Source organism: Ambystoma mexicanum, chromosome 5q (assembly GCF_040938575.1).
Source record: "Ambystoma mexicanum isolate Mex_15411 chromosome 5q, UKY_AmexF1_1, whole genome shotgun sequence".
Classification (NCBI taxonomy): domain Eukaryota; kingdom Metazoa; phylum Chordata; class Amphibia; order Caudata; family Ambystomatidae; genus Ambystoma; species Ambystoma mexicanum.
This window is the reverse complement of record NC_090933.1, coordinates 904,842,135-904,847,583: the sequence shown is the minus strand read 5'-3', so window position 1 is coordinate 904,847,583 and position 5,449 is coordinate 904,842,135.

The window sequence follows — 5,449 nt, the reverse complement described above, 5'->3', positions numbered from 1 at the left end:
ATCGCAGTTAGTGGTTAATCTCTCAAAAAGGATTCTTTCTAATCGTGAGATACAGACTCTTGAGAAGGGTCTTAAATTCGTACCAACCTACAGCACTAACAGATTTCAAACACAAGTCGAATTGTACAAACTTGTTCGTAAGTTGAAACTCAAGACATTTTTTGCTGAAACCACTCCATCGACTATGGCATCCTCAACAACTACAGAATACATCGAATTCAAACCTCACAGCACTTTTTGTCCTCCGATGAATGTACCATCGATAGGCATTTTTCAAAAAATGGTACTCAACGATCTAAAGAAGATCCAATTTCATGCACCCAAGAGGCACAACTTGAATAGGGGCGAATTGTCATAAATTAAAAATCTCTTTACAGATGAGACTATCACCATTCGACCAGCTGATAAAGGGGGAGCTATTGTGATTCAGGATACGTCTCAATATCATGAAGAATGTTTACGACAACTTTCAGATGTCAATACGTATAAGCTGCTGTTGCATGATCCGACACCACGCATCAAAAAGAAACTAGAAGAGATTCTTGCACAAGCAGTAGAAGATGAATGGATCAGCACCAAAACCAAAGCATATCTACTGACCACACATCCTGTAATGCCCCATTTATACACCTTGCCGAAGATACATAAACGATTAGACAACCCACCTGGAAGGCCCATAGTGGCCGCAACGCAAAGCATTCTGCAACCATTGGGGACTACATAGATTTTTTTCTTCCGCCAATCATCCAAGCCACAACCACATGTGTTAAAGATACCACTCATTTTTTGAGAATATTAGAAACAATAACATTAACTCCAGAAGACATTCTATATACTATTGACGTTGTCAGCTTATACACCAGCATTCCACATGACCTTGGACAGAAGGCAGTCGAAGCTCTACTACTACAAACAGCTGAGATTGGAGCCAACAAGGAATTCCTAATGATTCTTTTTGATTTCATTTCTAAGAATTCAAACTTCACGTACGATGGGAAATACTATACACAAATATCAGGAATGGCCATGGGAGCCACAATGGCACCGGCATATGCGAATTGTTTTATGTACCAATTTGAAACGTCACATGTACTCAATAACCAAAGATGGAAACGTCACCTCAAGACATGGGTTCGGTACATTGACGATATTTTTGGCATATGGGCAGGTAATCAGAATGAACTCCAAGAGTTTTTGGAATATTTAAATGGAATTGACCATCGTATTCAATTTACACTTGAGATAGGGGATCCCAATATCCACTATCTAGATGTTCATACCATTATCAAAGACAACAAGATAAACACTACTCTCTACACCAAACCGACAGATCGAAACAACCTTTTGCACCGCATGAGCTTCCATCCTCCAAATACCTTGCGCAACCTGCCTTATGGACAGATGTTACGTATAAAAAGGATAGTGAGTGATCCAGAAGACTGTCAAATTCAGCTTCAGAAACTGCAAGAAAAAATGCAACTGAGAGGTTATCCTGAAACAGATCTAACTGCGGCCAGAGTTAAAACAGATACCCAAAGTTGACAGGAATTACTTGACAAAAAACACGAAAGTGCCAGTCCGGAACTTGTGTTCGTAACAAAATTCTCCATACAAAGTAGGCAGATCAAAGCTATCATACACAACAGATGGAATGTGCTTACCAGCGACGAAAGAACAAAAGAACTATTCCCACTTCCTCCGGTTTTCGCATATCAGAAAAGCAGCAATTTACGCAACATGTTGGTTAACACCAGAGGTAGGGCATCCTCGATTAAACCAGACAAACACCCTGGAACATACCCATGTATGAGTTGTGGGAATTGCAACAACATTATCAAAGGCAACATAGTCACGCACCCACGAACAGGAGAAAAAATCAAACTGAAACAGCACGCGACGTGTCTATCAGAAAATGCTATTTATGCGATCAAATGCCCTTGTGGTAAATACTATGTAAGAGAAACATCACGAAAAGTTTGCATCAGGATGAATGAGCACAAATCGAACATTAGGAACAAGAACAGAACTTCGGCAGTTGCCAGACACTTCAATGACAATGGACACTCAATCACCCAATTAAGGTTTTTGATACTTGAGGTGATATCCACCAAAGGTCCTAACCGTGATATTAAGAAATGGCGAACACAAAAGGAAGCCTATTGGATTGATAGACTGGACTCACAATCACCTAATGGGATGAACGAAGAGTTAGACCTCAGTTGTTTCCTTTAGCATTCTTTTTCTTTTGTCTTCTGATGTATACCCACTTTAATTGATTATATAGTGGTTAGCAATGTAGCAAGTTCATTAACCGTATTTGCATCCCATAAGTCCATATATGTCTGGCCAGTGGCCTGCAAAGGTTTTTTCTTGCCTTCTCCCCTTTACTATCATCTTGATTCTTTCATACTATGACATTATGACTGTGTATGTGTTGGAGATATGGAGATATTTGTAACACACTGTAGGTCTTTGTGCACCACGCAAGGTTGATTTTGAGCCTCACCGAGTATTATGAACTTTCCATCAGGCAGTAGAATACCAGATCAGCATACTCCCGTTTACCATAACAGGCAGACCTAGAGTCTAGCACAGCATGATGCACTCGTTTTCAGGCAGTAGCTAGCCTACTCACAGATGCCACACGTGCGCATTAGGATACATCCCCGTCTTTTTCTTCACGATGGTAGCGCCTGCTACACATTCCAGCACATATCACTGCTTACCATGGATCACGCTTTAGCAGGATAACTAGACGGTATTTAAATTTAAATATATTTAAATATACCAGCACATCTATGCCGCCAGCATTTAAAAATTTTTTTAATCATTATTATTTTCTTAATTTTACGTTTATTTACTCGATTGTTTCATTTTGAGTTAGAAGTCATTCCATTAGGCTTTGGGGGAAGCAATAGAGACTAGACCTAGGAACACAGGGAAAGATTACATTTAGCATGACCCAACAGTAATTATATATGTTACAAGATGGCCGCTGCCGTAACGAAGCGTTGGGCGGTTTCCATGGTTACGCTTTCCAAACAAGCTGGAGAATCTAGTTATTCAGCACACGACTCGCGCGCTTACAAGGCGTCCTTCAAGGATTCACTCTTGTGGTTACTAGCGCTGCAGTCCTCGCTAGTCAGCCATACTGCGCAGTTTTTCCGTGCTACTCTACAGTAGAAGTACTGACACTGGATACACACCAAGACTGAAACCGATGATAGGTTTTTGATACATTGAATATTACATGAGCTGGCCCTGAGGAAGGATATTGACTCCGAAATGCATAGGCCAATTTGGGCTCATGTGACGCATCTGCTAAAACAGTGATATATAACTGTAGAGCACTAAGGAAATTAAACTCTATTTCATCATAAATATTAACAGAGTATTTGAATGATTATTACCTCCGATTGACCGACTGAAAACAGTTATACCACTCTGTGGTTATTGGGAGTGCAGCCCGCACCGCTGGCCTCACAGCCTTGGTCCACTTTTTTCGTTATATGTCTAAATCTCACTCTCTTTCTCTTTGGAATGCACAGTGTCTGCAATAAAAACTCCTTTCCCTAAGACTTCTTCCTTTCTCATTCTCCTTCTCGTGACCTCATTACCCTTACTGACACCTGGATTTCACCATCTTACTCTGCGAGCCTTGTTGCCCTTCATGACCCTGCCAACACCTTTACTCACTCTTCTCACCCCACTGGTAGGGATGGTGGTGTAGGACTGTTTTCATCCTCCAAACTTCCTTTCTCTCCTACTCCCCTATCTCCTGCTAATTCTCTCACATTTAAAAACAATATCTCCACCATCCCTACCCCTATGGCATACATATCATCTCTCTGTACCGGCCACCTGGTCCTGTAGGTCAATTCTTCGATCAACTCTCTCAGCATATTGACTCTCTCCCTCCCGATCAGCACCTCATTGTCACAGTGATTTCCACCTCCACTCTCTCTCTGCTGCTCTATCCACTGACTAACTCTCTTCTCCTTAACCACTCACTCTCTTCTGTCCACTCTCTGCCCAGCCATTCAAATGGAAACTCCCTGAACTTATTCTCATCTCTCAACTCTCTGCCTCTAATATCTCCACCACTCCTTCTACCTCTGATAACTATTATCTTTCACTCAATCTCCACTCCTGCTTCTTTCTCCCTCTCTCCATCTACTACAACTATTATTAAATGCACATTTCCCTCCTCCAAACTCCCCGAATACCTCTCTGACCTACACCACTCTCTCTACTCATATGATGAACTCACCTTTCCATCCACTGAAGATACCTTCACTAAGTTCAACACTGCTCTTTATGCTCCCTTCTCCTTTCACTACACTCTTACTACACTCACTCCTAAAACCTCTGCTCCACGACCCTAGACTATACCTCTCATCCGCACCCCGAAAACAACAATGAGGAAACACCTTTGCACTTGGTAAAGGTCAAGACATGCCTCTGACCTCCAGCTCTGTGTCACTGCTCCTCAAAACTATTGCTCTAATCTTGAATCTGTCATCCGTGACTTCTATTTCTCTGTCATTTCATCCCAATCCTCCCAACCTCGGCACCTCCAAAAATCTCTCAACTCATTTCTATCACCTCGTAAACCCACCTCAATCTCCTCTATTCTTTCTGTAAATGATCTTGCTTTCTACTTTGCTTCTAAAGTTTCTACCATTCACAATACCCTTGCAACTTACCTTGTATCCCTTCATCCTGCTCATGTTTCTCCACCAATCCTACCCTCCACTACGACTACTATGTTTTCTTTTGCCCAGCAACCTGATGATATTCTTGCCCTACCCCTGAAGGCTAACATTACCTGTGCCCCCACTGACCCACTGTCTGCACACATTGTTAAGCACATAGCTCTCAGTGTTGCTCCACATCTTCCTACCCTCTTCAACCCCTTTCTTGTAAATGCCACTTTTCCTTCATCTCATAAAACAAGTACTGAAATCCCTCTCCTTAAGAAACCTGGTCTAGATGCTAAATGTCATGCCATCTTTCAGCCTGCCTCTTTTCTACCAGGCTATTCCAAAATCCTAGAGCAAGTAGTATTTCATTGACTCACTAAGCTTGTTCATACTCACAACCTCAAGGACCCCCTTCAACCTAGCTCACGAATGTCAGCAACTTCATTGCTTCCACTTTTCATGCTAACCTTTTATCTATTCTTATTCTTCTTGACCTCTCCGCTACCTTCAATACTGTCAACCATTATGGCCATATCTTTACATTATCTCTTCTTGGCATCAGAGATAAGCCACTTGCTTGGTTTGCTTCATAACTTGTCCCTCAACACTTTCAGGTGTCCTTGAACAGCCTTACCTCCCCCCTCACCTCCTTTACTGTTGGAGTTTCCCAAGGGTCTGTCCTTGGTCCACTTCTCTTCACTCACAATACTTCAGCCCTTAGCACCCAGATCTTCTCTTACGGCTTT